The sequence below is a fragment of the Cupressus sempervirens genome, chromosome 10 (genome assembly GCF_028749045.1).
Source record: "Cupressus sempervirens isolate cs-2001-9-10 chromosome 10, ASM2874904v1, whole genome shotgun sequence".
Classification (NCBI taxonomy): Eukaryota; Viridiplantae; Streptophyta; class Pinopsida; order Cupressales; family Cupressaceae; genus Cupressus; species Cupressus sempervirens.
The window spans coordinates 797,927,649-797,949,715 of NC_143127.1; the positions used below are offsets into that span (position 1 = coordinate 797,927,649).

At 31.1% G+C, this 22,067-nt stretch overlaps 1 pseudogene; it reads left to right on the forward strand.

The window, feature by feature from the left end:
- The first annotated feature begins 12,598 nt into the window (after positions 1 to 12,598).
- Positions 12,599 to 13,590, forward strand: LOC149536328 (elongation factor TuB, chloroplastic-like; annotated as a pseudogene).
- Positions 13,591 to 22,067: the final 8,477 nt, after the last annotated feature.

Here is a 22,067-nt window from a genome sequence, read left to right on the forward strand (position 1 = left end):
AATATATTTTATTTATTTATATTACCTCATTTGTTCTAGAAAGTCCCCCTTTTTTTTTTTTTTTTTTTGATGAACCACTTATTTGATCAATTATTTATTGTGTAAATGGGTAATTATTCATTGAGCATTATCTTTTTATGAGATAAAATCTCAAAACTTTTCTCAAACTATGTAGTCCAAGGAAATAAGATTTATAGTTAAACACTATAAGAATGATTGAATGTTATTGTTTTTTGGAATAAGGAAAAGGTGGTAAAAGAAATCAAGCTACATAACCAAGTAGCAATCCATCATTGAGAAGTCAACCAAAGGAGGTATCTCATACATAAGGTGCAATTTGTGGAATTATTATATTTCATTGATATGAAATATATGTGCGATCCTTTTTATATGATTCACAAGTATTTGCTCGACTAGTTTAGTTAGTGTTAGTTGAAATTAATATTTTCATTATTAGAAAATCAAGCATTTCTTATATGCTTTTAAGATCTTCAAAATTCGAAGATCAATAATATCATTCTGGTATCCAATTGTGTGAATAATCTATTATTGCTAAGAAATATTACATGGGTACAATATTAAATCTTGAAATACAATATTTTATTGTGCAATCTTATATAAAAAATTATTCAAAGAGGTAATCATACATATCAATTGTAATTTTTTCCACAATACTAGAGGAAGTATTAAACACACTTGGAGGAGATGTAGATTTTTGGAGGAAATGTGTATCATGTAGAGCACTAGTGAAGGCATTAGAAATAGTCAAAGGAGATGCCAAATTTCAAAGGAAGTGCATCTCATTGTGCAAGGGAGGTGGGAGCACGCATGTTATGAAGACAACTTAAGGTTTTGTCACTAGGTGATCTATTGATTTGATTTGTTCAGTCTTTCTTAAGTGAGTAATGAGGATTAGTGAAGGAACATTAACAAAGTTTCTAGAGGGTTGTGTTGATTTTGCTTCCAACTTCCATTCTTGTTTGATTAATCTAATAAGGCAAGAATATTAGAATATTACATTAAATTGATTGAAATTAGTCTAGATTAATAAATAAATATTTACTTTGTTGTTATTTTTTGGGAAGTTACATTCTTATAGATAGTTTTTACTTGGAATGAAAGGATTTATAAGTATTATGAATTCAAAGAAAAAATCATTGTCTATTAAATTTAATGGTCTTTTGTTCTTTCAAATATATATACCCTCATTAGAGTAAATTTAGAATATGTTTCTTGAATTATAGTTGTAGAACCTTTGAATGCAGAAAGGAGTTAAGGAATGCTTTAAAAAATGCACGGATCTATGATTGTCACTCTAATATCTCCAAGGATGATGTACACAATTACTCTTTCCTCAAATAATGGATGAATGAAATGAATATAGATAAACAAAGCATATTGTCTTTTTATTTAAAATTTTCTTAGTTAGCCATTATAGGTGAGAATCTTCTTATATTGGACAATATTTCCTACAAAATGTTTTAGATTCTTGAAGGCCTCTTGAGATTGTGCCTTGAAATTAGGGATGTGAGATTGTAGGAAAGAATGAAAACTTGATTAGGGTTAGAAAAATAAGGTTAGAGAGGCCACTTATACAATTCCCACAAGATTTTAAGATTCAAAATCAGTTTTGAGAAAATATAAATGTAGGAATATCACTAAAAGACTACAGCAAGCTTCCCATTAAAATATTGACCAAGAATTCAACGTATAAATTTCCCAAACTATTCTAAACTAAGGTATTATACACAAAACCCATCCTATGCCTAGAAAATTAAGACAAGTTTTACATGGGAAATTATGAATGAGGTATTATACACAAAAACCATCTAATTTATTTGGATCAAGCATAATATACATAAAATATTTAAATGACCATAATCGAGTCTAATAAGAGTGCTAATAATGGGTGATAATTTTTTAGAATGTTACTGATAAAAAAATGACACCTATATAAATAAACATAAACATATTAATAAACATAGAAATGTATATTTATTAAATATATTCAGAAAATAAGCTACTACTAAAAATACATATCGAAAGTTGTTATTCAAGCTCTCTAGTTCTAATGATTTGGAAGTGCTTTAATCTTAAACTATATAATATCCAAATATTAGTCAATAGATATCAATTAGGTATTCTAATTGAGATATTCCATGTGTTTTTACCTATTTAGAATATGGAACTGTATGTATAACTCTTCTCTCTACATATTTGCAACTCTCAATATTTTGATCTGTAATCTCCCAAGAGAATAGGGGAAAACAAATTGTATAGAGGATTTTCCCAAGTTGAACATTGCAATGGAATTAATCTCTACAAAAGAAATTTTAGATCAAAGAGATATTTCCCATGGTACCTTTTCTACAAACGCAAGTTACTCATCAATAACAAGATTGGTGAAGGAGATGGATACTTCGAATCTAAGAACTACTGCAAAGCGGTGGGTAGAGGAACCTAGTGCTCCAAAAAGCCATGAATATATTTGGCGTTGTTCCAAATAGTTGGGGAGAGCGACGTTCCACTCCTACATTTTGTATGAAAAGATAACCTTCCGCTTAATGCTGCCTGCACTACTTAATTATAGTGATTAGTCTCTTGGTTATCATGATGCAAAACATATTAAGACTACTGAAAGATGGCAACTAAAACGAAACATGTAAGGAACTTGCCGAACATGGAATTAGAGAGAGCGGAGTGCGGTTAGACAATTCAAAAATGAAACAAATAAAATGAATTATGTTCTAGAGAAGTGCAAGTTTAAGCCGAGTGCTTGCTGACACTGGAGCTCTGAAACAAGAAGAACCGCATCTGGAACACGGCTAGCGCCTGCCCCTACGGAACCAATTGCCTCGGAGCTGCATCACTCGCCTTCATGGACTGCCGCATCAAGCTCTTCAAGAGCATCCGCAACAACCAGGGCACCTACTGGTCCACCTAGCTATAGCTGCTACGCCCCTATCGATCTACCGCACTAGCTCCAAGGCCTTTAACTCTCTTAAATAAATAAACGAATGTCTTGTACTATTGTTATTAGGTTCTGGCTATGACACTAACTTTATCAATCAAATCAAAGAATTTAAAAGTTTATATATAACTTAAAATGTGTATATCTATTTTTCATTTTTTCTTATTTTATAAATGACATTTTGTGCTCATTCTATTGGTTCATACTATTTTTGAGAGGAAAAAAATCAAATTTTCTTGACAAAAATTCACATATTTTTTTCTAACAAAAATGATGTCATGGATTAATGATAGCTTTATTTTTTCACAATTGTAATAAATTTATTAGAGTTTTAAAAAGTAATTATTTTATCTTCCACCTCACTACCCAAGACATAAATAAATGTCTAATCAACAATAATAACTAAATCATTTTTCTTATTGTAAATATATCAATCTATTATTTTTAACATCTTATGAGCTTAAATTTATTTAAAATCTTACTTAAAAACTAATTATCATATCATTTTAAAATACATTTATTTAATTTTTTGTTTTGAATAATTTGAAATTATTTTATTCTAATTTTAAAATTAAATTTCTATTCTAAATTATAACTAAATCAATAAATAACAATTTTTTTTAAAAAAAATATAATTATTTGATAATTTTTTACTCAAAATATTTATAAATTTTGTTACAAAAAAAATTAAATTTAGTTTTCAATGTTTTATATTTTCTATTTTAAATATATTTATTAGTTTTACATTGTCCCTTACTTTTGGCAATTGTAAAATGCTAACTTTTTTCACACTATGTTTAACTAGCTATTTTTTCCAATCTTGTTTTAATTTTTTTTTACATTTCAAAATTTGTAAAACTAATATTATTCTTCAAACTTACTAACTCTTTTGTTGGTTTGGATCAAGTAGTCAACAATTTATTTTTTAAAATTTAAAATTAGAATTTATATTGGAAAAGGTAGAAACAAATACTTCATTGATTTAACTCAATTTTATAATTGTTATTTAAATATTTCTTAAAATAACATAATCCTTAATCTTTTTTTAATTTCCTTCCAACTATCTCCATTTAGTGTCCCTATAATAAGATATCATTCTCTCTCTTTTAAATCTATTCATATCCTTTGTATCCTTCATTTCTCTCTATAAATCTCTATTGTTATTATCTCTCTTTTCAATCTGTCTTCATATATATATATATATATATATATATATATATATATATATATATATATCTCCATTTTCTTTCTTTTCTAACTATTACAACAAATATATCTCTTCTAACTCTCTCTTCATATATTTTACTCTCTAATTTCATTCTTTCCTAACTATTGGCAGGAACTTTGATGCAATGTGTCTTTTGTTAAACACTAGTAATTATATCACTGCTATTATCTAGCTTGGTTTTAGCCTTATCAATTATATGAAGGTGTTATTATCTAGCTTGATTTTGGCCTTGCTAACCCAAACAAGAATTATTATCATCCATCCAACAATATCAATGTGAAAAATTATAACAATTAGCTCTATCATAATGTGGGGGAGAGAAACTAGTAATTGAGCAGATTCAATATTTAATTATAACAATTATTATTATTATAAGTATAAGTAATTAATACTAAATATTGCATACTTAGATTCTATATATTAATAGAATATTACAATATATATGGTGCATGGAATCAATAATTGTCCACACAAGAAATTATAATTTTAAATAAATAAATATATACATACATATATTATCGAACATTATGATTTGCTTTGATGAAAATAAATAAGTTGATTACAATAAGTTTATGAGTTTTAAAGTAATGAATCTGTCATAAGTTAATAAGCATGTGGGAAAATTGAAAAAATTAAGTGCATCTTACATTTAGAAATAAATATATAAATTTGAGATTCGATATGGACCATAAATATAAAATCAATAACAAAAAGGAAAATGCAATTGTTGATCAACAACACAAGTATCCAAATTTCAAACTCCTATTTTATGACTCATCAAATCATGGAAACAAAATTCAATCCATGGAAAAAATAAATCCATCCAATCAAATTCAAATGTTAACAAAGACCAACCAATCAAATTTAATAAGGTGAAGAGCTCTAAAAGTCCAACAAGCATTAAAAACAAGGGAAAAAGAATGATTGTTGATGTGGGTGAAGGGAATAAAAGGAGTTACAAGGACATGGAAATGAAATCGGAAGGTGAGAGTAAGGAGGAAGGTAAGAGCATGTAGAGGATGCATGATTGGGATATAGTGAATTATGGAGTGTTGGTGGAGAAAATGTATAGGCCAATTAGAAATTTATCTACCCCTATTTCATTCCATTCCCAAGAAAAGCAAGGTTTTCCTCAGAATGAAAGGGCAAAGGAGGAAAAAGTCATTAATCAAGAGGAGAATGAAGTGGATTTTGTTAATGAGGCACCCTATATGGATGATTCTATAAAAGATGTTAACCATGATGTGCACATTTCTTCAAATGTCTCATCGTAGAAGGAGGGGAATGGAAATAATGATATTCAAAGAAAGGATCATAAAAAAATTCATTTCCATGTGACAAATACATTGATTTTTCAAGAAGTTAATGTGAAACTTTTGCAAAATGAATAGATCTTAGTGTTGGACCTCTCCTAGGTGTCTTGGAGACAAAGAAAGCCAATTCCATTTATACTTTCTGAATGGAAGAATGATCTTTCAATGCTATAAAACTCCTCAATATTAATTATAGAGCCCTTAATGTTTAAAATGATGAAATCCTAGGGCAAATGTAGGAGAGTGTACAATTTTTTTTTTTAGGGGAGCCCACTAAAAAGGATAACATCATCCCAGTGTTAACTCGAAGAATTGAAACCCTATAAAATATTTTGTATGAGAGGATAAAAAGAAGTCAATAGATTTTAGAAGCAACCATTGAATGCCTCAACAAGATGCAACGAAAAGAAGATCAAAGTTATGATAGTCTATTGGTGATGGATTTAGAGGACCCAAAGTACACTTAGGAAACCCCTGAGAGTACCAAAAGAACCTGTGCACAATGAGGATGAATACCAAGAGTAAGGAGCTTACCAAGGAGGATATCTAGGCATTCATCGACAAGATTAAGGAAATCAAGGAGGAGATGGTCATAGAACTAGCGTAAGGCTATTTCTCTAGGTATTTTATGTCTAGAATTTTTTGGTTTTTGTGCTTTAATTTCATTTCTTGTTTCATATGGTCAATTCTTATTTTCAGTGTTGGTTGTTTAGTCTAGGTTGTTTCTGTGCTGGGGGTATTGTTTATTTTGCAACACTAGTAGACTATGGTTCTTTTTAAAATATTTTGTTGTAAATACTTGTGCGGTTTTGGCCCCCACTATTAAAAAAATGATTTTAAGCCTGAATCTAAAACAAAGACTAACCAATTAAAATTTAATCCTGGTCAAATAGGTGTTAAGCATTCTATAAAATTAAAAGATAGTAAATTCTTCTTTTAACTATAGAATCTTTCCCTAGTGTAAGTAGTTTGCTCCAACAACTACTACAAATTGAATTTAGAATTATCCATATTTGCAACTCCTCTCATTAACTAGACTAGGCATATTTAGGTGCGTAAATTTTGTTTCATTTTTATTTACATTTTATTTGTTTAAATATTCCTATTTATTTTTTTGGATGAAAGAACCCCTACATTTATGTTTTCCTTTTGAAAATGTTACATGCAATTTTCAATATTAAAGACCTACATAATCTGGAACTCCATAAATTTGTATCTCATCATGTTTACAAACGATATAGATTTTATTTGTTTGAATCTTAGAAATATTTTTAATGCAAAATAACTACATTATCTTAAATTACCCAAATCTACAAATTAAGAGAACTACATATTAATCTAAAAGTATATAAATTTATATATTAAGATTTGTACAATGAAAAATCTAAACAAATCTTAATCTAAATTCAAATTCTTACACGCATATCATTTAAATAACTACATTAAATCCATGTTACATAGGGTTTACCTACCACCTTCAAAATAAGGAGAATAAGGAAGCTAAGAGAGATGGTAAATAAATCTTTAACTCCATAAATATAAATTTTTAATATTTTTACAATGAAAATTATGAATAACTCTAAATATATATCTTATTTCTTAGACTCAAATCATTTAAATAACTAAAATAAATCCAACTAGTTGAGGGTTTAACTACCCCATTTAGAACAAGCATGCTAATAGGGAACACATGAGTGAATATGGTTGTACCCAAATAAAAGTACAAACCTATGTCACCCTTTTGTAAAGGAAAAGGCTAAAAAAAGTATAAATATTCACCTTTAGTGACACAAAATTGGTATTATTATTTTGAATTTGGAAATGAAGTAAACTAATAAAATATGTAGAAATGGATGAATTTTAGGATTATGATTGTTAATAATTATTTGGAATAAGAATTGATAGAGTTTCCTAATTTTTATAGATAATTTTTTAGGTGTTGAAAAATGCTAAAAATTAGGAGTCTATTTCCCACCACAAAACTATATGCAAATAAACTTATTTTCCTTTGGTCTCAGAATATGTTATACATACGTACATACATACATACATACATACATACATACATACATACATACATACATACATACATACATATATATATATATATAGAATAATCAAAATAATCAAAAATAAAAATTGGCTTTAGAACTATATTTTCTCTTTTATAAGGATCTAAATTCAACTCACTTGAACTCAATAGTATTCATTTCCCACCACATTTTTCAAAACAAATCTATTCTAAATAGGAGAAAAACTATACATTCTAGAAGATGTCTCTCTCCTTTAGAATGTCATATAATTTTTAGTTTTTTTTAATATGATTTAATACTTTTTCTTTCTCAAAACCAACATCTTTTCAAGTGTTAAAATACATGGTTGTGGAGTTTTTTAGTTTTAATATACTATATCTAATTAAAACACTATAAAGTTTACATGACAATATTCTTGACTCTGTGCTCTATGAAATGTTGTTTATATGTTATTAAAAAAATATCATAAAAAATAGTAAGAATTATTTAAACATCACTTCTTTTGAAATAATTTTATTTCTTTAGTAATTGGATACAAACTAGTATAAAACATGCATTTAATAGATATTTCCAATTAGAAAAGTCTTAGAACATATATTACTTAACTAGAATGATTTTATCTAGATTATATGTTTTCAAAAAAAAAAAATTTTAGATAGAAATACTCAAATTTAGTCATTCTAATAAGTCAACCTAAAAGGTGACATAGCTTTGTACTTTTACCCATATGTCAAAATAAGAATAGTTATCATTCAATATGACATAGGGTTTCTGTTGGACTAACAACCCATGTTTCCCTTCGAGATTAGTGATGCGGGTTAACCTCCTCATGTGTTCTATAAGTCATGTGGTTATATCAAATGTTAATAGGTGGATAAAAGCAAAAACCTGTGTCACCCTTTTACAAAAAAAGGCTAACAAAAGTATAATTGTTCACCTTCATTGACATAAAAGTGGTATTATTATTTAGAATTTGAAAATCAAGTAAAATAATGAAATGTGTAGAAATGGATGAATTTTAGGATTATAATTTTGAATAATTTTTTGGAATAACAAGTGATATATTTTCCTATTTTTAAAGATAACTTTTTTACTTGCTGAAAAATGCTAGAAATTAGGGATCTAGTTCTCACCACAAAATGACATGGAAATAAACTTATTTCCCTTTGATCTTAGATTATGTTATAGATAACATATGTAGCTAGAAAAATAAAAAATAAAAAATAAAAAATGGCTTTAGACCTATATTTTTTCTTTTATAATGATTCAAATTTCAACTTATTCAAATCAATAGTTTTCATCTCCCACCACATTTTTCAAAGAAAATGTATTCCAACCAAAAGAAAATTTATTGATTCAAGAAGATGACTCTCTCCTCTAGAATGCCATATAATTTTTTTTTTTATATGATTTAATTTTTTTTCTTTCTCAAAACTGACACCTTCTCAAGTGTTAAAATATGTACTTGTAGAATTTTGTAATTACAATATACTATATCTAATTAAAACACTATGAACTCTAGATAAGAATATTCATGATTTTGAGCTCTATAAAATGGTGTTTATATGTTACTAAATAAATATGATAAAAAATTGTTAGAAATGGAAAAAGAAATCTGTAAATAAACAATACTAGGAAATAATCTAAGTGAGTAAATGCATGAAAAGATATTACCATAAAATAGGAGAGAGAAAGCTTCAAGCTCCAACACCATGAGACAAGATATTTGGAAAGGGGAAAGCAAAGAAAACCCCTTGTGATATTATGAATGAGGCATGAAAAGCCTAAGAAGGAAGAGAGAGAGAGAGAGAGAGCAATGCTCATACAATATTTGAGAAGAAGAAGAAACCTCATTGTTGAATGAGAGAAGAGGGTCATCTCTTAAATAGAGATGAGAGAGAGGAGTTAGAATGTAACTCCCATGTCTATGAATGCCACCATTCATAAGTGTGTGAGGCCAAGTGTGAGATTCCTCTTAAGGAGGAATAATCTAAAATTAGAAATTACAATATATATTTGTCCTCACATATTCCACTAGATGACAAAATAAGATGTAGTGGAAAAGGGACAAAAAAGAAATATATTAGGATACCTTGGCTTATATCCTAATATATTACAACAATAAAGAAAGGAAGTCTAACCTTGGTTTATAAATACACCAAGGAAAGATTACAACTTCTAACACCCCCCTTTAATCTTTACTTGGGGTAATTACATCAAAGGGTATTAAACCCATAATTTTTACAAAAATCTGCAACTTAATCTTCAATATGAAGTAATTTGATTGTCTTCAAGCCATATGGAACATTTGAAGATCGAAGAGAAGTACATGAGTCCTTTGAATGTGATCAACTGGAAGCATAGACACATCTTCATATGTGAAAAAAAAATGAGAAGGTTCCTTGATGGATCACCTGAAAAAAAGGAGAACAACAAGAGAAATATCCACAAGTAGAATGCCATCATATATGCAAATTCGAAATCCTTTTGAATAAGGATAATAAAGTTCTCATAGAGAAACAATGAGTAAAACATGTTACCAGAAAACAATGGAGATAACCTAATATCAAGATAAAGTATATGCTCAAAAAATTGTCAACAAGGACAAATTGAGTAAAAATAAATGAATGTGGTCACCAACATGCAATGGAGTTAACATGATATCTAAAATAAGTCATAAGCTCAAAAATGAGCATAATATGGGTCAAAATGACTAATCTTTATGCAATAAGTCTCTCATGAAAGAAACATACTAATGCACTAATGACCACAGACAAGGCCAACTAATGAAATCTGCATCAATATTGCGTCAATCACATGGATATAGACAGTCCATTAATGAGTCATCCCACTACAAGTGAATGGGTCGCGACTCCATCACCTACATGACCCATGATCTAGGCAATAAAGAATGTAGAACATTATCACATTGTATATTTATCAAAGGAATATAAGAGAGACAATAATGGATAAGTAGAACATGTGCCTCAAGCACTAAATAATTCAAGTTACAATTTTACAAGAATTATAGCTAAAGTGGACCAAAGGAAGGGTTTATGAGGAGTAACAACATATTGCCTTCAAATAAGAAATTCAATTATCTGAATTTGGAGGGGAAAACTCCAAGAATAACATCCTCTTCATTGAGGAGCAAAAATGGAACAATATGGAGGGAAACTCCATAAATATTATCCTATCAAAATGGAACAGATAGGATCAAATGGAGGGAAACTCCATATAAAATGAGTGCACACCAATATAGGATGGAGGGATACTCCATGGGCCAGATAAGGAAACTATGTATTAGTTATACTGAGGGGATCTACATAGTTAACCTTGAAAAAATATTAAGCTCCCTATGCAACTCAAAATATCATATAAATCATGTATATCAATGGTATAACACCATAAAGTGCCAACATGGGCATGAAACGATGCTATAAAAGCATAAAACTGCAACCATGTGCAGATAAATCAATTGAACATAGTAAATTCAAATCATTAAATAATGAAGGCAATAGTGTAATAGAACTCATAAACCAGTCAGAATTAAGTAAAATGATTTAAGGAAGATCAACTAAATATAGATATCAGGTATAAAACTCCATTAAGTGTAAACATGAGTATTTAATTTATTTTGCAAAGGTATATATTAATTTCTGAAATATTATAGACATAAATTATATATTTATCTAGGCATATATGTGGGCCCCCATATATACTCAAATAAATATACGAAAAATAGATTGGTGAAAGAAAATAATCACCTTTCCATACTTAATATTTTGGAAAGTCACAATATTTACCTTGGTTCAAAAATATAACTTCAAAGTAATAAGAACATAAAGTCATGGGGCAAGAAAAGAGCTCCCCATTTTTCTCATACTATGCCTTCAAGATTGGAAGTGATTCAAAAAGATTTTTTTTGAAATAAAACATTAAGAAAGATATAACTAAAAAAAACTTAGCAATTAATGATAGAGGTCAGATTTGGCAGATAAGAATATACTAAAAAGAGTTTAAAAACTTTTCTAAAAAAAGTTTGAATAAAAGCTTGTAATGAGTAAGAGAGATTTAAAATAGAATATTGCACTTTTCTGACAATGAATGACTTCATGCCAAAAATAGGTTGACAAAAGGCAATGATAAAAGCAAATGATGCCTCTGTCAAGAGCTCAAAAAAGAAAAAGAATCTTGCATGAAAAGACAAGAAAACGTTACTAAAAATAATAGATTTCAGGAATAGACTGACGAAACCAAATAAAATCATAGCTAGCTTAAAAAAAACACCTGCCATAAGTTCTCAACGACAAGGAAAAAAAAAGGTAATGAATGGCAATGGCAATCTTAGGAATGGCAGGACTTTCTACTGACGAATGCTCATATGCTCCTTTAAAATGATCGAAACATTAGGCACGCCTTTGAAAAGGCTACTATAGTCCTCAAACCGACTAAGCATGAGAGAACACATAAGCCGAAACAGAACGCAGATAATAAGGAATAGACTCATCCGATAGAGCCAGGAGAGCAAGCCAGTCCCACACAAGATAAATCGGATAAACATTGTATCCTCAAAAAATGGCAGTTTAACTGAATCTTGTGTAAACCACCAAATTTGATAGATAATCTCACCAATGAAACAGGGAAGAAGAATCCTCACAACTAGTGACACAGCAGCGGTGAGCTCTCTCTTGAAAATGATTTGAACTTTTTTTGATTCACGTTCAATTTTATCCAGGAACAATATTCTTTGTAACCCACGTTTCTTAAGATTGTGAGAGAGGAACAAGAAAGAAATGATTGCTAAGGAAGACTCCGATAATTGAACAATTGCATTGAGCTGAATCTATTCGGTATCAGAGCTGCTTTAAGTAACACAGAGAACTAATATGGTAGGAACAATTAGAGTGAAGAAGGAAAATAAAATCCAAGAAGTGATTAAACTTGTAGCGCACGAGTCATAAAGCCCAAAACCATGGAGTGAAATTCCTGCATTTGAATGCTGCAGGTATAATACAAAAGCCTGGCTCTCCTCTTCTCCGCTTCAAAAACAATAGAAGAAGAGTGTAAGCCCAAAAAAGATTAGTAGCAATGGCGATGAATTTAGCCACAACGACACCTTTGTGTTCTTCTTCTGCAGCTCAAAAAGGGGCGAATTTATCACACGGTAGTGCAATCTCTTCCTTTTCCCTAAAACCCAGAACCCCAATTTCTTGTTCGTCTTTTTCTTCAGTCTCTGCATTTTCGCTTCACACAAACAATAGCAGAAGTTTTGGACTCTCACTAAAAACTGGCACGAAGCCCTTCCGGCTGACTGTCCGGGCTGCTAGGGGGAAATTTGAGCACAAGAAGCCACATGTTAACATCAGCACTATTGGCCATGTCGACCATGGCAAAACTACCCTGACGACTGCATTAACAATGGCCTTAGCTTGACTCGGTGGCAGTGCCCGCAAGAAGTATGATGAGATTGATGCGGCGCCAGAGGAGCGTGCCAAAGGAATTACCATTAACACGGCTACCGTGGAGTACGAGATAGAGAATAGACATTATGCTCATGAGGATTTCCCTGGCCATGCTGATTAAGTCAAGAATATGATAACTGGGGCTACACAAATGGATGGGGCGATACTGGTCGTGTCTGGGGCGGACAGTCCAATGCCGCAAATGAAGGAGCATATTCTCCTTGCCAAGCAGGTTGGGGTCCCCAACATGGTGGTCTTTCTCAACAAGCAGGACCAGGTTGATGATGAGGAGTTATTGCAGCTGGTTGAGTTGGAGGTGAGGGAGCTACTGTCTTCATATGATCTGCCATTTCTGATGGCAGTGGAAGATGTTTTCTCCATCACTGGTCGAGAGGGGGATGTCAAGGTTGGTGAGACAGTGGAGATGGTGGGGCTGAAGGATACTCGAGTGGTAACAGTAACCGGTCTAGAGATGTTCCAAAAGCTTGTAGTGTATGTGGATGTTATACTGAACACTGATAGCTATGGTAGCCTGCAAACCCAATCAGATCAATACAAGGAATACAAGTGCCCAAAATAAGCGAAGTAGCATTCATGGATTGTAAGGAACATTTTTGCCCTTTGACAGGGACTTCCCCAAAAAGAAACCAAAAAAATGTACAGCTAAATTAGCCTACAAGGAAAGTCAGGTCAGATTCACTAGACGGAGAGAAAAATAAAAACTCTATCTCGCCTTCCTATATACAACAGATCATTCCAAAGACAAATTTAAGCTAGTTGCTGGCCGGATCTATCCACAGCTGAAGAGCACTACTCGATCTATGAAACTCTCCATCCATAGACCGATCTGTAAACTCCGGGGGACAAAAATCCACTAGGGCTTGCATAGCATGAACTTGCATTTGAAGATTCACAATATAATCCGCTGTCTCCTGGAAAAGAAGATTTACAACTTCAAGTGAGGTATAGATTATATTAAGAAAAAATTAAATTCAATGGCTGGGCATCACAGCCGAGAAACTCGTTTCATGTTAGGGGCCCAAATTACTTCGTCAAGAAACATAAAGTTTCGGCAGGAGATTGGCTTCTAAAGCCCTTCGGGGTCGATTGGGTGAAGTCGAGCTCTAAGTTCAATCATGTCTTGGTAAGGCCTGATAACAGAGTAATGTCTACGTTGAAGAGGGCCAATCATGATGGGAAAGCTTCGAATGCTTTCATATGCGCTGTTAATTTATAGGTCTTCTCGCCTTAATTCGAGTCCGACCGATGCTAAAAAAGACGCAGAGAAGATCAAGGACGTGAAGCTGCATGCCGAGTTCAGATTGAAAATCCTAATATGGTCAATGCAAAGAACACAAAAGCGAGAGATGCAGATCTGGAGAAAACAACAGAGCTTACAAGGCGAGAGAGGGAAGAATTAGAAAAGCAAAAGGCTCATGAACGTTATATGAGGCTGCAAGAGCAAGGAAAAACTGAACAAGCTAAGAACGATTTAGAGGTTCGCCACATCTTGGAAGCTGTAGAATGGGTAAAAACCCACAGCAATGCTTCTAGGAAAAGCGTTGAGTGAATTCGCCAAAGAAAACAGCTACTGCAAAAGGCCGAGTTTATGAAAAAGAAGCTACCCTAGCTAAAATAGTATATGGAGGCAAAAGAGAAAGAAAGAGCACAGAGATGCTAATAATGAAAACCCTTTGGCGGCAAGCCTTCCAAAGGGGGTTAGATGAAAACTAATAGAAAATAAGAAGAAACCTGCACAAATTAGAGCAAACAAAAGTTAATCGGATTTGGCGGTAAACTAGCCAAATCTAAAAAAAATTCAATTTCTTCCATCTTAAGAAGATTAAAGAAGAAATTAATGAAATCTCTCTCAAGAGTCTCCTTCGAATCGTACCTTCATGCAAATACTCAAAACAAAAATTAAACAGCTCTGATACCATGTTAGAAATGGAAAAAGAAATCTGTAAATAAACAATACCAGGAAAGAATCTAAGTGAGTAAATGCATGAAAAGATATTACCATAAAATAGGAGAGAGAAAGCTTCAAGCTCCAACACCATGAGACAAGATATTTGGAAAGGGGAAAGCAAAGAAAACCCCTTGTGATATTATGAATGAGGCATGAAAAGCCTAAGAAGGAAGAGAGAGAGAGAGAGAGAGAGAGAGCAATGCTCATACAATATTTGAGAAGAGGAAGAAATCTCATTGTTGAATGAGAGAAGAGGGTCATCTCTTAAATAGAGATGAGAGAGAGGAGTTAGAATGTAACTCCCATGTCTATGAATGCCACCATTCATAAGTGTGTGAGGCCAAGTGTGAGATTCCTCTTAAGGAGGAATAATCTAAAATTAGAAATTACAATATATATTTGTCCTCACATATTCCACTAGATGAAAAAATAAGATGTAGTGGAAAAAGGACAAAAAAGAAATATATTAGGATACCTTGGCTTATATCCTAATATATTACAACAATAAAGAAAGGAAGTCTAACCTTGGTTTATAAATACACCAAGGAAAGATTACAACTTCTAACAAAAATAGTTAGAGATATTGAAATGTTAGTTTTCTAAAATGATTTTATTTCTTTAGTAATTGGATACTAACTAGTATAAAACATGCATTTAATAAACATTTCCAATTGGAAAAGTATGATACCATATATAACGTAGCTAGAATAAATTTATCAAGATCATGTGTTTGAAAAAACTAGATTTTTAGATAGAAATACTGAAATATAGTCATTATAATAAGTCAGCTTGAAAGGCGACATAGCTTTGTACTTTTACCCAAGGTGATCTTGTAGCATAATGGTAAACACGATGACTTTTAATTTTCTAAAAATTGGTATTACAACACCATATTCTTGAATGAATCCTATCAACTTGAGAGCACATGATCTTGAAATGGAAGAATAAAAAATGGTAAAGATCATTGAGAACTAGATGATTAAAATCCAGATCATACTGCAACAACTTGAAGGAGAAAAATATTAGTTGAAGAAATCCTTAAAGAAAAGAAAATATATGGGCATTTAGTAGAATGATAGAATTTACAAGGAAGTTGCTACACAAGGATTTCTTAACGGTGGTAATACAGATGATAGTGATGTAGCAATAGTAGATCTATTGGAGAATAACATCATTATGAAAAAAAAATTCAAAGAAGTCAAAAGAGAACACAAAATTCAATTAGTAAGACTATGTGAAGTGATAGAACAAAAGAAAAAATCCAAAGAAGAAAAAATCATGGCTAAAGAAGACAAGAGACAAATTGCTACTAGATTTAAGGAAAGAGAATTTGATGTGCAGAAGCTTACAAAAAATCAGTGGGACATGATGAACTAGTTGTTAGTTAAAAATAAAAAGTTGAACAAAAAGGACACAGAGATCAAAAATATGAGATTACAAATTGACCAACTAAGGAATGAGTTGAGATCTAAGAAAGAACTTCTCGAAAGAATGAACAAACCATGTAATTCTATTATATACTTTGAAGAAGTAATTAGATAACCAAGGTCATCTAGTGATACTTATGGTCTAGGACATGTCAAGAACTCTTTATCTACTAAGGAAGGAGAATTATCAAAGAGTGGTGAGAAAAGAATGCAAAATCTAAAGACAAACATGCTTGTCATCATTGTGGTAAACTTGAACATATTGTTAATGTTTGTAGAAGAAAAAATGGTATGCATAACCCTAAACCTAAGTTTACTAGTAATTGTTTCAACTACAAGTAGTGAGGACACCAAGCACATGAATGTAGGTTAAAGAAAAGTGATACACCTAATACACCTAGATTTGAAGAGTAATGTTACAACTATCAAAAATATGGACATAGAGATCATCAAATACACATTTGAGGAAAAATCAAGTTTGACATCTAAAAAGAAAATACATGTACCTAAGCAATGGAAGTCTTACAATTAGGATTACAACACATGGAATAATTTTCATTATTGTGGACAATATGTGTACATTCCAGAGAATTGCACTAACACACATTTTAAAGGTACCTATAAGAAATGGTTGAATGGAAACCTAGTTTGTTTATGTTGTTTTAAGGTTGGATATGTTAGTCAGAACCACAAGACTTGAGCACCAACACCAAATAATGAAATCAATAAGGAAAAGGGAAAGTTAATATGGAAAAAACATGGAAAGAGATAGTAGAAGCTAGAAGTAGTGGTGAAAGAAAAGATAAGATCACCTAGTCCACTGGATTGGGTGATCACACCACATCCAACTAAGTGGAGAGGTATGTGAGGGACTATATACTTAATGCAATATCATACATCGATTCCTAACAAGAAAAGTGGTTAGAAGTCTATACTAACATGAATTAAGATGCATTAGTAAAGATCTAAGAGAAGTATTAGGCAATGGAATATGTTTTACTATCAAGTGTCAAGAATAAGTAATATAGTGTATATTATTAAGCATCAAAATATAGACTGAGAGCTTACATTTATCGAGCCAATGTATTGGCCAAATGAATCGATATTGATCGAGCAAGGTGATAGTGATTGAGAAATAAGGCACAAAAGGCCAAGACAACTATTGTACACCTACTTGAGTACAAACACATGTATTATAGACCTAATTGGATAGATTGAAAATATTTAAAAAAATTTAACATTCATTTTAAACTTACCAAGGGATTTTCATAGCTCAAAGTGATTCAAAGGTGATTTCAGTGATATAGAAAGTGAATCACAACATACCATTGGCAATTTGAAGGATCACAAAACTTTAAAATTTCAATGGCGAGTAATTTGTTTTCAAATTTATTTGAAGAAAATTGGTATGGACCATAGTTCAAAGATGGCATCATCTACGTCAGTGTCTACAAAAGAAATGTTGAAGGAGAGAAATGAACAGATTGTGAGGAATGATCAATGTCCCCTACCAAATTTCAAAGAGTATCCAAACATTGCATTGAATAGTGATGAATTTTGCATCATGTTTTCAATTCCACCAAGGGTATTGATGGTTCATAATGTATGATCATGTTATATGTGTAAAGTAAGAGAGATTGGAGGCTATAAACTTTGTGATACATATGACAAATGGTGTGATAATAGAGTGTTGAAGGATGAACACAAGATAGTTGTTGAGAAAGGGGTAACCCATGCCCTAACATTTCCAAAGGTTTTCAAAGTTGAATGGATAAAAATTATATTGAGTAATATACATGGAATGAAGATATAATTAGAAGGAGGGATAGTTAAGATCAACAAGTCTATCATACATCGAGTTACTCTAGTCTAGATAGACCTAAGTCAATAAGAAGTGTCACAAGGAACATTTTAAAGAGGAAAAGTTGAATGATCTTCTCATGTCAATAGATGACCCTTCATTGAAATTGTAGTACATGTGACTGCACGCAAGTTTTATCAGTCAAGATGACTGAATAACATGCCTAGCATTGCAGTGGACCTTAGATACAAAGTTGTGAAGAAAGATCATAGTTATCATCTAGCCAAGCTATAGCTACAACTTTTGTCAGAGAATCTTGCAGCGATAAGGAAAGCCAAGAATACATCATGTAATTTTGATTCACTATTTGTATGTATATTTTTCTATGTACATAATTCATTCCCTATAGTAGGAACAATTTTATGGGATGGAAGTAGACTATCAATAGAGCATATAAGTTGCTTGATAAGTCAATTAGGAAAAAACCATCTATCGCTCTCCCCTCTCTCAAGATAATTTCCATCTAACCTTTTGCTATGATGGGACTTTGGAACTCCGGAATGGGAACACCTGCATATGGAACACTGAGAGTGCCTACCCCTATAAAATAGTTGCCTCAAAGTTACATCTCTAGCCTTCATGGACGGGTGCATAAAACTCTTCAAGATCCTCCACACTAACTAGGGCACCTACTGGTCCACCTAGCTATGGCCTGATCGAGCTATTGCATTTATAGATTTTGATCCCAATAATGAGGCATTTATCTCTACTAAATAGATAAACAAACACCTTTTTTTATTATATTTCTCGTCGGTTATACTATTGTAATCAGTTGTACTTAACTAGTTATTAATCTTTTCTATCTCAACCAATTAGATGTAAGTATTTTTTATTTTAATTTAAACTTTTAATTTTTTGTAATATTTATTTATGAGATTTTTAATTTTTAAATTACAAAATTTATTTTACTTAAATTTTATTAGCTTATAAATTTGGGTCTTATAGGAGCAAATTTTGAGGAAGCACTACCTGATATTTTAGAATTGTAAAAATATTTTGTTATGTAAAACTATTAAATCAATAATATATTACTTTATCATAAAATTGTTTTAATAATATATTTTTCTTTTATAATAACTTGTAATTATATTTTATGAATGATATTTTATATAATACTCTTTAGTTTAAGTAAAATATTAATAATTTAAGATACATGACATTTATTTTTTATTATATATTATTTTTAATTATATTTTTTATTATAAATATATTTTTTCAAAATATTTAAATATTCAACATAAAATAATAATTTTAAAATCTTTCTAAATTAAAAATTAGATTTTTAATGTAAAACTATAATTCCAAAAAAAAATCTAATTTATTAATATTAATAAAAAATTAATAATATTTTATTAAATTTTATCAAATTTTTAACTTTACTACTCTATCTATTTAAGCTATTATAAATTACGGCAAATACATGCCACTATGTGGCACTTGTTAAGTATCATCATTATTATGAAATAAACAAATAAGGTACTACATCAGTGTTATTATCTCCTCTTGATATAGGCCTACATCTTAGTCCAATGAAGAATTAATATTATCCATCCAACACTATTAACATGTTCAATTTTAACAGTTTCCTCTTACATAAGGTAGCAGAGAGGGCCTGCTTATTGAGGGGGTTCAATATTTAACTATAGCAATTCTGATTATTGATATGATTAGTATAAAACAAAAATAAAAATTATATACATAGATTCTTTATATTAATAGAAATTTTACAAGATATGTGAAACATGGAATCAATAATTTTACACATGACAACTTATATTTTCTAAATTAAAAACAAAATTTATACATATATTATCAGATACTATGGGTTTCTTTGAATAGTATAAATAAGTGGATTATAGTAAGTGTTTGAGTTTCAAAATAACATGAATCTATCATAAGTAAATGACTGTGTGGGAAATTTAACATATCATTGCATGTTACATTTAGAAATAATTATATAGACTTGAGATCCAAAATGGACCATAAATACAAACACAATAACATAAAGGAAAATACATTGTTTAATTAGCAACAATGTATTGAAATTTCAAACTCCTATTTTATGACAATAAATTACAATCTACTCAAATAATAGAAATAAAGTTCTATCGATGCAAAACAAACTGTATCCAATCAAATTTGGATGTTTTTAATTAAGTAAAATAGGTTTTGAGTTGGCCCTTAAACCCTTTTATAAAGAAGGTTAAGAACTGAGGCTCTTGCAACTTGTTACGATTAAACCACAGAGAGAAATAACAATTACATGCAAATATAACCAATAATAGAAAATAATAGATCACACAGAAAAGAGCACAAGACACCAAGATTTAATGTGGTTCACCCAATCCTTGAGCTACGTGCACCAAATAGTAAGTCTAATATTATTATGATATAGTGATTATAACTTGATTACAATCTGCAGTCCCTTATAGCTCAATAGTGCTGCAAGAACCAATTTCACATCACAACTATAAAACAATCTCTAACCCTAAGCTCTTTTGTACAATTATTTTTACCACTTTAGGGTTATAATTAATAATTACATGTGGGCCCAAAATCCAGATAAAATAGGGCCCAAAAAAAAATTAGGATGATGCCTTGAGTCTCAAAGAATTTATGAAGTATGTACAATACTTTCCTGATTAGTCACGACAATCTAACAATATCTCACTTGGGGACTGATTAGGCTCCATACTAAACAAAAATCTCCTGCTTGGAGACTGATCTTGGAGCTATGCCACCACTCCATGAGGCTCCCACTCAATCAAACCACCCTGGACTCTACTATTCTTTTATTCATGTTTATTCTAGAAGACCAACCAAAGCTGAAGAGGAGTTCAACTTCTCCCTTATTACTACCTTTGTCAACATATCTACTGGACTGTCATTTGTATGTATCTTCTCTAGCTTTAATTGTCCATCTTCCAAAACAGACTGAATGAAATGGTATTGTAACTGTATGTGTTTGGTCTTTGAATGCAGAGCTGAATTCTTTGCAAGATGAATGACACTTTGACTATTTGTAAATAAATAATTATCCTTCTGAGGGTGTCCCAATTCTTCCAAGAAGAACTAAAGCTATATCATCTCCTTGGTTGTCTTTGTAGTAGCTACATACTCTACCTCTATAGTGGATAAAGCATTAACTTTTTGTAATCTAGAAACCCATTTCACGGCTGCCCCACCAATAGTAAAGACATAACCTATTGTACTCCACCTGGTATCAATATCCCCTACCAAATCTAAGTCAACATAGCCATGTGAATTATTATTAGAGCCCCCAAAGTGTAAACACTTATTGGATGTTCCTCTTAAATATCTGAGAATCCATTTGACTACATGCCAATGCTCAATTCCTGGATGACTCATATACGTGCTAACAACTCCCACTACATGTGCAATATCTTGCCTACTACATACCATAGCATACATCAAACTTCCTATAGCTAAAACATAGGGTACCTTGGACATATTATCCTCCTCTTCTTGTGTCTTGGGACACGTCTCCTTAGTCAACTTCAAATGACCAGGTAAAGGTGTGCTAATAGCTTCAGCATTCTCCATAGAGAAATGTTGCAATACTTTCTCCACATAATCAGCCCGAGATAGTGTCAATGTTCTATTCTTGCTATCTCTTCAAATCTTCATACCAATGATTTGTTTTGCTACCACCAAATCCTTCATAGAAAATGCATATTCTAATTGGTATTTCAGCCCCCTAATATGATCCATGTTAGACCCAAGTACAAGCATATCATCAACATATAAACATAAAATAATATAGCTATCATCATCTAACC